The following is a 12,184-nucleotide window of genomic DNA, read 5'->3' as shown; positions in this document are numbered from 1 at the left end:
CCCAAAGGGAGGAGCAGTCCTGTTAGGCCACAGAGGAGGGCTTTGCAGCCAGTCCTGAAGATACCTGATAAAACAGGATCAGATGAATGGGGAGGAGGTCCCCCCTATCAGTGGACTTGGAAAGGGGCACGGTGGAAATGAGGGAGGGAGGGAGGGACTGGGAGGGAATGAGGGATCGGGACACAGCTGGGATACAGAGTTAATAAAATGTAACTTATAAAAAAAAGTATAATTATGTTACTTATTCAAAAAAAAAAGAGTTCTTGTTCTCTTATGCTAAGATCACATCACAGTTTCCCTGCTAACAGTCTGCATTCCATGCATTTCTACTGACGATTGGTATCTTCCACAAGCAGCCTTAATACTGGGAACACCTCAAAAGTGGCATGACTGTTTTTGAAGTACTTATTTTTTATTGGTATTGATTTGTTGTGCTTAGATTGGGCATCGTAACGACAATTTCTCAAATACAACCTAAACAGATACAATTTTAATTTTTTTAGTGTACACAGGTTTTTTTTGTTTTCTTCTAATAATTTGAATTTTTTGAAACCAGATGTTTTTCATGTAATATATCCTGACTATGGTTTTCCCTCTCCCAGCTCCTCCCAGATCCTCTCAACCTGCCCACCCACCCCAATCTGCACCCTTTACTTCTCTCTCTCATTAGAAAACAAATAGGGAACTAAAACAAACAAGAATAGGAAAAACAAACAGCTAGAAAAAAAAGATCCAAAGCAAACCCACAAGAAACACATACAAATACAGAGACACACAGAGAAACCCATAAAACACATTAAATCAGAAACCATAACAAAAGACCTGTAAAGTAGAAAAAAGCATTATGATACCAATACCCTGCAAAATGCCACTGAGTTAGTTTTGTGTTGGCCATCTACTTCTGGGCATGGTGCTGTCCTTTAGTGTGGTTTGTATACCTAGTGAGTCTCCATTGGAAAAACTTTTCCAATGTGAGCAATTGTCAGCTGGAGATAGTATCTGAGTTGGGAATGGGGACCTGTGTCCATTTCCCCTCTCAGTACTGGAACCCCAGCTGGCTGAGATCTGTGCCAACCCTATGCACGCTACCACAGTCTAGACGAGTTCATTTGTGCATCAGTCCTGTTGCATGTACCTAGAAGACCTTGTTTTCCTTGGTGTTTTCCATTCCCACTGGCTCTTAAAATCTTTCCTCCTCCTCTTCTGCAGAGTGCCCTAAACCCTAGGGAAAGAGATTTGGTGTAGACATCAGATTTTGAACTCAAGTTTCAAGGTATCTCACTCTCCGTACACTGTCCAGTTGCATTTCTCTGTGTTTTTTTCCATCTACCATGGAAGGAAGCTTCTCTGATGATTATTGAGGAAGACGCCGATCTATGAGTATAGCAGACTGTCATAAGGAATCATTTTGGCTGATTTTTTGCTAAAATGTTGGTTTTCCATTACCAGAGCAGTGTTAGACATGGGTTCCACCTCACTGAGTGAGTCTTAAATCTAATCAGATAGTGGTTCATTACTCCCCAACTTTTGTGCCACCATTGTGCCAGCATGTCTTGCAAACACATCACCTTTGTATATTGAAGGACTGTAGCTAGGTTGGTGGTTACCTCTCTGCTCTGACAGCATGCAAAGCATGTTCAAGTACCTTGAATACTAGTCAATAAAGGTGAAGGCTCTAGTTCAACACCGGCTAGACCGCTCCTTGTTCAATAAGTTATGTATGCATGAGACGTAATTTTTTTTCAATCTCAATTAATTAGTAGTCTAGCAACACACTAGACAACTGATTCACAATGGCCTTAAATACCCCCAGTTCTCTCGAATGTTTCACGCAAGAACAAAAATTATGTCATGTTGGAATTATTCTACAGTTATCAAGATTACTAACTTTCTTAACTTCACTGAAAGACTGAGTATTCAGCTATATTGTGCCACATCTTTGTTCTCATGCCATTGTTCATAATTTGGAACCCTGAATTGTATCTTTGACTATTACACTATCATTCCCAATTTTACAGATTTTGACATTTCTTTTTCAATAGACATGCTCAGAGAAATCATAGGCATGAGTAATTTGCTATAATTTTGGTGTTAGACCATTCAGGCCATAATAAAATACCACAAACTGGTTTGAAAAGAATAGAAACTTATTTTTCATAATTCTGTAGTCTGGTAAAAACCAAGAGTCCTGATAGTGCCTGATAGGGTCAGTTCTCACATGACAGAGGGGTAAGGGAGTTTTCTGCAGTATATATTAGGGCACTAATTTGTCTTTCAAGGGCTCTGTTCTTATGGTCTGATCACCTAACAATGGTTTCACCTCCCAGTCACATCACACTGAGAGTCAAGATTTAACATTTGAATCTGGAAGCTGAGGAACTCATGAGCATCAAGTTCAGCATCAGGTATGATTTTCAAGCATAGCTTCCATTGTTCAGAAAAAAAATTCCAAGTAAAAATTTTTTTGTGTGTATTGCTCTTTCTTCTTCTGTTAAAGATACTGTCAAGCTATTTTGACAGCATAATGTCCAGCAGGTAATCAGCTCATGGCAGCTGAATACAGCACCTGAACACTAGTGAACTTGTGTCTATGATGCCCATAATACTACCTGGGGATGTCGGCAGTACAGTTGCAACTGTGTGAACTCATCAGCTTTGTGAGTTTAATCTTTTTAAAATTTTTTCATTTATTACAATTTATTCACGAGGTATCCCAGCTGTAGCCCCAATTCTGCCCTCCCTCTCTCTTCAACTCCCATGCTCCTTCTCCAGTCCACTGATAGGGGAGGTCCTCCTCTCCTTCCATCTGACCCTAACCTATCAGGCCTCATCAAGACTGGCTGCATTGTCTTCCTCTGTGGCCTGGTAAGGCTGCTCCTCCCTCAGGGGAGGTGATCAAAGAACCAGCCAAGTTCATGTCAGAGTCATGTTCCCATTACTAGGGAACCCACTTGGAGACTGAGCTGCCATGGGCTACATCTGTGCAGGGTTCTAGATTATGTCCATGCAAGGTCCTTGATTGGAATATCAGTCTCAGAAAAGACCCTTGGGCACAGATTTTTTGGTTCTGTTGTTCTCCTTGTGAAACTCCACTCCCCTCAAGGTCTTTCTATCTCCCCTTTTTTCAAAAGATTCCCTGAACTCTGCACAAAGTTTGGCTGTTAGTCCCAGCATCTGCTTTAATACCCTACTGGGTAGAGTCCTTCAGAGGCCCTCTGTGGTAGGCCCCTGTCCTGTTCCCTGTTTTCTCTCTCTTCTGATGTCTATCCCATTTGCCTTTCTGAATGAGGATTGAGCATTTTACCCAGGGTCCTCCTTCTTGCTTAGCTTCTTTAGGTGTACCGATTTTAGTATGTTTATCCTAGATTATATGTCTAATATACGCTTATAAGTGAGTATATACCATGTGTGTCTTTCTGCTTCTGGGATACCTCACGCAGGAGGATCTTTCCTAGTTCCCACCATTTGCCTACAAATTTCATGATTTCCTTGTTTTTAATTGCTGAGTAGTATTCCATTGTGTAAATGTACCACAATTTCTGTATCCATTTCTCAGATGAGAATCTGGGTTGTTTCTAGATTATGGCTATTACACATAAAGCTGCTACAAACATGGTTGCTCAAATGTCCTTGTTGTATACTTGAGCATCTTTTGGATAGATGTCAGATTGATTTCCAAAGTGGTTGTACAAGTTTACATTCCCACCAGCAACAGAGGAGGGTTCCCCTTTCTCTACATCTTCTCCAACATGTATTGTCACTTGAGTTTTTGTTCTTAGGCATTCCAATGAGTGTAAGGTGAAATCTCAGGGTCATTTTGATTTGCATTTTCCTGATGACTAAGGATGTTGAACATTTCTTTAAGTGTTTCTCTGCCATTCAATATTCCTCTTTTGAGAATTCTCTGTTTAGTTCTGTCCCCCATTTTTTTAATTGGATTACTTGATTTGTTGCTGTTTAACTTCTTGAATTCTTTATACATTCTGGATATTAGCCCTCTGTTAGACATACAGTTGGTGAAGATTCTTTCCCAGTCTGTAGCCTGTCATTTTGTTCTGATGAAAGTGTCCTTTGCTTTACGGAAGCTTTTCAGTTTCATGAGGTCCCATTTATTGATGATTGCTCTTAGAGCCTGTGCTGTTGATGTTCTGTTCAGGCAGTTGTCTCCTATGCCAATGAGTTTAAGGCTCTTCTCCACTTTTTCTTCTAACAGGTTTAGTGAGTCTGTTTTTATGTTGAGGTCTTTGGTCCACTTGGACTTTTAGTTTTGTGTGATGATAACTATGGATCTATTTGCATTTTTTACATGTAGATATCCAGTTAGGCCAGCACCATTTGTTGAAGATGCTATATATATATTGTTTTTTACTTTAATCTTAATCAACTGAGGTTCCTCCTGTCTTCCATCTCCCTTTCTAAAAAAAATGCAAATGAGTGTTAGTTATAGTTTGAGAATTGAAAGGGGTGGACACATCAGAAAATGAAAGCTATTCTTAGTCTTCAACCATTATCATAGAGCTAACCAGAACTTTTTTCAAAAATTATCTCAAGAGCATTAGGACGTTGAAGGGGCCACTTCTATTCATCAGGAATACCCAACATGCAAAGTCAAAGCCTAACCTAGGTTTTCTTCTTGCTGCTTCTTTGTGTTATTATAAATTTTCTAAGAGTGTGGTCTATATTTCTTTAAGCATTTTGTATATGTTTTCTTATCTTCGATCATCTCACACAATTCATCCCTTAGAAGTGAGACCACATAAAATAGGGACAATTTTAGATCTGCAGATACCAATTGCCCTCATGAACCCTTTAATAATAGCTCATAAAATAACACCGCAAATAATTATTCAAACAGTCACCATCATAAGTAGCTTCAAGGTCTTGAGCAGTTATTCTTCTCTCGGCAACAGCAAGGTCTCATGTAGCGTCTTATTTGATAATTGGTGGTGAGTGTTCCTATGGACAGCCTGGAGGAACTGGTTAAAGGTAATCCGACATACACATCCCAGTGCAATTTCCTACTAGCATGCAGAAAGACAGCAGTCTTCAGGAGAAGAGACAACGCTTTGTGAGTCTATTTCCCCATCTGGGTATCAGTGGTGTACTCCCAGAAAGAAAAAAAAAAAAGAAACAGACAAATAAGTAGGAAAACAGGTCTGTCTATCATTTCCCTTTGAGCAAGAGGCAGAACACGGGCGTGGGAATACTCAGTGTGAGAAGGGAGAGTAGGTGGAAGCACGGAATTACCACAAAGCTGAGCACGTGGAGAAAGAGCTCGTTGCCTCATTAATAAGAGAACGGGAAAGGCACTTGGCAGACAGCTTTCAGGGAGAAGTACATCCTTTCACTCTGGCTAATAGGCGCTCTGCATTTCAGGCGACTTCTGAGCAATAACAGACAGTGAGCAAAGAGATCCTGCAAACAAAAGGAAGTAACATCCCAGAGAAGGTCTCCTTGAGGTAACCACAAGGACACACCATGACAGCCTCAGTGGCAAACTGCAGACAATGCCATCTCCCTCGGGACTACAAACAGAAATGGTAGGATTTGTTCTTTCGTGTTGAACACCTACTGCACATCAGGCATAAACAAAATCACGAATCTATCCTAGAGAGGAATGATGACAACTGTTTTTGCAGGCTGCATCGATGAGTGCCAATTAACACGAGCAACTCTACCTGCATCCCAGGTGGACAGGACCTGGAGGAAGATTGCAGAAGCGAGCGTGAGCAGGTTACCTGCCACAGACATTCACATACCACTATTGTTTATGTCTTTCTCTAACTCCCAGAAGAGTAGTCTCATACTAACTATGAGAAGAAATAGGAATTAGAAATGATATTAAGAAGCACAGAGAATTACCTTTCTCAGACACTAAGTTTCTAGCAGCAATAAGGACAGACAGCAATGGCAAAACTGCACAACAGGCTACGTGACAGCTTGAGACCTCACCAGTTACCACATGTGGCTCTCTATGTAAGACCCTGGTGTACTGCCTAGAGGAGAGTAAATGCCCAAGACATTGTATCTACACATACACAAACACACCACACACATATCCTCACATACACACAAATACACAAACACACCACACACATGCCCTTATACACACCTGATATACACCACACACACACACACACAGCTCTCTAGAGAGAGAGAGAGAGAGAGAGAGAGAGAGAGAGAAATACTAACAATATTTACATTCTTATTTAGGACATTATTTTATTTTGTCTGTTCTATAGGATTAATGAAGTTACTTATATCCATAACTACAAAATTATTCCTATTTCATTTTATATGGCCTCATTTCCTAGGATGAATTGGCCAAAATAATGGAAAACAAGAAAAGACACACAGGGAAAAGTGCTCCTGGAAATATAATCCACGTTTCTTAAAATGGACGGTGGGGAAAGCATCAGGTTTGAAATCTAAGTTCGCATGGATGAACTATGAAAGGTAGGCTTGTATTGCCCATTAAAAGACGTGAATTACGAACTTCCAAATAATGAAGAAGCTGGTGACTGTGTCAAAGAAGAAAGAACAGTCGAGCCTAGGTAGATAAGTAGAGTAAATATTTCAGCTTTGAACTCACTAAGCTGTTTAAACACAGGTAGCCTAGAGGCAGCTTAGTTCCAGACAACAGAGGCTATTATGCCTCCTTTAAGCAGAGATACCTAAGGTTGAGGATAGTAGATAACTCACAGAGTTTACTGGATGTCCAAGGCAGCAAGATTTAGTGTTACTCAGCCTGAAACAGAACACCCAGGAGAAAAGCTCAACGGCATGGCTGAATTTCTCTGATCAATACACAACTGTTTCCAGGAGTCCAAAGCTGCACTGCAACTGTCCTGGTGGAACCAAATGTTCCCTCAACCGAGTCTGACATCATTCGTGGATGCTCTCTCTGTTCTGCAAGTGTCTCCCAGCCGTATCTGCTTTAGCCCAGTCTTGGAGAACTATGAAATCTTGGTTGCATGGGAACTGGATAATATAGGCTCCTACTTTCTAACCTGTGCAGTGGAACATACGACAGAGACATTCTAGGAGTGGGTGCACCCTGCTGTGTCTACTACACTGATGTTAGATTTAGAGACTGAGAGGCCTTTTAAAGCATCTGGTTAGTAAATCTGAGGCTCGTGCTCCAGAGACATGTGGTTAAAGCTGCTCCTTGACTGAGCCCCAGAAAAAAAAAAAAAAAAGAGCTACTGTGAACTAAATGGACAGAAAGCCAGAGAGAAATACAGAAATGTGTCATTTTGCTGAAGTCAGGAATTCTCTGCGAGTGTTTTCAACACTGAAAGGTGTTCGTAAACTTTGCTCTTTCAGTAATTACACCCTCACCATGGAGGTATAGATTTAGATCAGCCACCTCAAAGCCTTTTATGCAAACATTCTCATGAAAAGCACTTGGGATCTTGATTCACATGAAGATTTCTGGGCTCCACCCCAGAACTTTGTAGCAGAATGTCCACAGTAGTGGGAACTATGTAGAGAGAAGCACGCTTCTTTTGATATCTACTTGTGAAGTATAAACATAGACCCCCAATTATTTCCATATGAATTTTCTTCCAAGAGTTTTGATGCCTCCCTGAATGTTGTGAAGAAGATAACTATTTCCTGACCTTGACAACATGAAGGTCACAAAAAAGTGAGATTGATAATATACCGAGACAATAAAGAAGGGCTGAATTTAAACTGCATTAGTATGTTATCATAACCTGGATACCAAAATATGTAAATAAAAATTGATTTCATGCTAGACTAAGTGTTAGTATGCAAAGGCAAGCATAATGCCCGTAATCCTCTAATCTCAACAGTCAGAACATAGAGGCAGGAGGATCACAAGTCTGAGGTCACCCTTGTTTGTGTAGTGAGTTTGAGGTCATCCTTGGCTATTTAGTGAGTATGAAGCCAGCCTGGGCTACATGAGACCATGTCTCAAAAAAACAGACATTTGAGTAGAAACAGAATTAAACAAAAAGAAAGAAAGAAAGAAAGAAAGAAAGAAAGAAAGAAAGAAAGAAAGAAAGAAAGAAAGAAAACTATTGTTTGTGTGAAGAGTTTCCTGCTCAGCACGTAGTATTTGGAGTTTGGCTAATTGTTTGTAGGTGACTTGAAGATGGCAGCTCAAATACATTTATAGACAATATAATCCGCATTTCTATGCAAGCCAGACACTATACTATGTTTCCCAGGGATTTTTACACCCTACAGAAAATTATGAAGACCTACTTCTACCATATGGAAGCATTTTCCTGTGGCAAATTACACAGGAACTACAGAGAGCAAGGAAGACTGCAGGTACTGCAACCCTACCTTTTCAAGCTGTATTAGAAGAGCTAAATCCTTTTGTATTCAACTCAAATCAGACAACGCAAAACTTATTGAAAACCTACCATGTGCTAACATTGTTCAAAGGCTTTCTTGTGTGTTACCTGATTTCATATTTTAGAGCAGTCTGATGGGGGTATTTTTTCCATAGTTTTAAAAATTACATATCTAACATGATATTCTGAAATACTTGCACTCGAAATAGTGAGGTAGTTATTAGAGTAGACCAGTAATTCATCTTCTCACATAGTTTCCTGTGTTTACCCTGTGCATATCCTGAGACACAAGGTCGTTTCAAATCTACTTTTAAGTGAAATTCACTATGAAATGTAGTCCACACACTGAATGTCTTCATCTTCTTTGTTCGCATCTTGTTTGTAACTGTATCTACCCTTTTCCTTCTCTTCCCATTGGTGTTTGGTGGTCACTGTTTTATTCTGTTTCTATGGATTCAATTTTTTTTTTTTCAAGGAGTCCATAGGTAAATGACAGTGTGCATTACTTTCCTTTCTGGGCCTGCTTTAGTTTACTTACTGCATTACCACATTCACCCTGCACAAACTGGCAGGCTGCTCCTGTTTAAGTAGGAATGCTGACCTGAGGGCATGAGGGTGGGAGAGCTGGCCCAACCCTTTGCTGGCTGCGGCACTGGGAAGAAGGGGCCCTATACCTCACCTGGGCAGAACAATAGGCACGGTGGGAGCAGGTGAGCCAGCCCTGAGGGCAGGAGAGCAGGAGCAATGGCTCTGCCCTTTGCCAGATGTGGCACTGGGTGAGCTAGCCAGAGCAGAGCTGGAGAGCTTACCTGCTGGTGTGTGTGCAGAAGAGTTGTCCAGCTGACCAGCTCAGCTACCTTCCTGGCCCCCACATAGGCCTTTGAGTTGGCCCATTCCACCATCTACCCCGTCAATGAATTGCTAAAGCACATGAAGGGGTCTCCCCTACAGATACAAAACTGAATGATCTCCATGACATGGGGCAACAGCAGGATATCTGAGAGGAGTCCTGGTGAGGATCCAGCATTGATAGTGTAGCAGAAGCCAGAGGCCTTGAACAAGACCAAAGACTCATTGCAATGAACATTTGCAAGCAAAGAAGTGTAGGAGAACTGGTATAGCATGGGACACACTGTGACACACTACAGCTTCCACAATGAGATTTTTTTTCTTTTAGGCAGAGATTGCAAGAGTAGAGGGTGGGTCTGCAGGGAGGAGGAAATAAGAGGAATTGGGGCGCATGATGTAACATTCACAAAGGATTGATTAAAAACGGTTTTTAATTTGTTTTTTTCTCAGTTTTTAAAAATTTTTTTGATCATGGGCCCAGACTGAACTGCGGGCCCCACAACACCAGAGACTAGATTTCCCACTCGAGAGAAAACTCCACGGTGAAGGAAGGGTTTGTTTTGTTTTGTTTTGTTTGTTTCTTTGTTTGTTTGTAATGAAGTCTGTCCCATGGAAGATTCATATTGCATGTTCCTTATCCACTCGCCAGAATCATTCTGTTTCCACATATGTGTTGTGGTCTAATAAATATGACAGTGCAGGTATCTTAGAGAAGTGCTGCTTTCCTTGGGATGTATACTCAGAAGTATGACTGCTGTCTGTCAAGAGATATCACCTCACATTTACTAGGATGGTTGTTATAAAGAATACAAGATAGCAAGTGTTGGAGAGGGGCACGAAGAGGAACAAGCCCTTGCACACTGTTGGTGGGAATGTTACGTAAGGCATCCATTATGGAAAATGATATGGAGGCTCCCTTAAATATTAAAGACAGAGGTAAATATTTGTATTCCGTTTTATAGTTGAGAAAACCGAATCCCCAAGAGACTGAGTGGTGTTTCCAGAGCCAGACTTTCTGACAGCATTCTGGTGCTCTTCCCAGCCCGCAATGCCCCCAGTACACATGATTATTGCACAGCAGCACGCTCCATTTCAGAGCACACTGCCTTTTGACTAAAGACGTAATCTCACACTGCCTTTGTTGACAACACCTGATGTGTGGCCAAGGACAAGAGACCACACCTGGATCCACAGAATGTTCAAAAGTTTCAGGGAGTCTTCTTGGGTCACCAAGCTCATAGCAGCCCTGACAGTACTTAGGCTCCATTCTCATCCCCAGTTCATATCCTATTTACTACCTCAGAATTTAGGAGGAGAGAAATAGCATGACAGCATACCTAGTTAATGTTGCACTTGGCATTTCACATATCTGAGACCTAATCTTAGGCACAACATTGAAAAGTAGACAATAGTCCCATTTTATAGGTGCATGAAGTGTCTTAATAGCAGTTTAACTTACTCTCTGTTGGAACTGATTCAACCACAGTAGATACTACACAATATTATTACCTGTTATATTTAGAGCCCTTTAAAGTGGAAAAGGATAGGATGTAGACAGTACAAATGGCTCTCACCAAAACTTTCTTTTTGAAAACTCCTAGGTTTTGATCATGAAAGTGTTCTAAATTGCTACTGTAAAGTGTCAAAATAGAGCAAGCAAATACAGACAAAAATTTCTCGGTGGGCTCTGCGTAGTCAAGATTGTTCCTGCAGAAATCAGGCAACCAGTTAGCTCATTCCTAAGGCAGTTGGCCATTCCTTTGAGTTTTATCTGCCAGGCTAACTTCAAATAACTATGTTCTTCATGAATTTGCACAGCCCTATTCAAGGAAGTGGAGTTCTTGAAGATCAAGTTACAAACAGGTATGGGGAGATGATGGTACCTATTGCTTCAAACCAGTAGCAAATGGGTAGAAAATTGAACAAATAGATGAACTTGTGTATTGAATAAGAACAGCATGAAAAAGGACTATGTTTTCAAAGACATTTTGAAAACTGTAATGACTATAAAATGGGTGTGATTTCTCCCAAGAGAAGATGCAGTAAAATACTTTCTTTGTTAGCCAATATCTCAATAAGTATGATCACTAAGCACGCAGACTGACATGTTCTTTTCACACTTACATAACATTTTCAGACACAGTGCTCACTTCATATCAGATTATATAGTCATTTTAATCCCATTATCTGGCCATTAATAGACTTTCAACACATTTTGTATTTTAATGAAGTAAATTGAACAGATTTCAGAGTCAAAATTCTTATTAAACACTTAGCAAAATAGAGGTTCATTGGTCATGTGACTTACTTGATGTAAATATAAATGTTGTATTTAATTTTTCAAGAATTTCACACGTGAGTACTCTATTTACATGAAGCCCTACATTCCCTCTTCTTCCTACTTCTCCTATGCTCCTTTTCTCTCAAATTCATGACATGGTCTTTCATCATTACTGTTACATATATGTATAGTGTACTGAGTCCTTGCAGTGTTGCATGTATACAGAAGGGCTTGTTGCTGACCCCTTGGACTTGAATGACCTATCAAGGAACTCATTCTGAAGAAGAGTGATTCTCTGTCCCAGCAGCCATTGGTTGCATGTAGCTCTTCATCTAGGGTAGGGACTTGTGGAGTTTTCTTCATTTGTGGAGTTTTCTTCATTCATGTTGTCATGTCAACTGGTATTGTCTTTATGCATGAAATTTCTATAATTTCATGGAGGCTTAAATATAAATGTTTATACAATATGCAAATTCTTTTTTCTTGTTTGCAGGTCTCACATAAACTCTTCAACTACATAACATTACCAAGGAATAAGTTTAGAGCATATGACATACATCAGAATTGCGTGTTTTTTCATTGTGTCTTTATATCATAGTTGGAAAACTTGAAGTTCTTTAATTTTGATATGTAGAGTAGAATTCCTAAAAAACCCAGACCTAGATTTTTCAAGCCATCCATATGTCAGAATCAGTGTTTCTGTCAAACATATTTTGTTTCATGGCCT

The sequence above is a fragment of the Meriones unguiculatus genome, chromosome 3 (assembly GCF_030254825.1).
Source record: "Meriones unguiculatus strain TT.TT164.6M chromosome 3, Bangor_MerUng_6.1, whole genome shotgun sequence".
In the NCBI taxonomy this organism is placed as follows: domain Eukaryota; kingdom Metazoa; phylum Chordata; class Mammalia; order Rodentia; family Muridae; genus Meriones; species Meriones unguiculatus.
The sequence above is the reverse complement of the archived record's forward strand: the minus strand, read 5'-3'. Positions refer to the sequence as shown.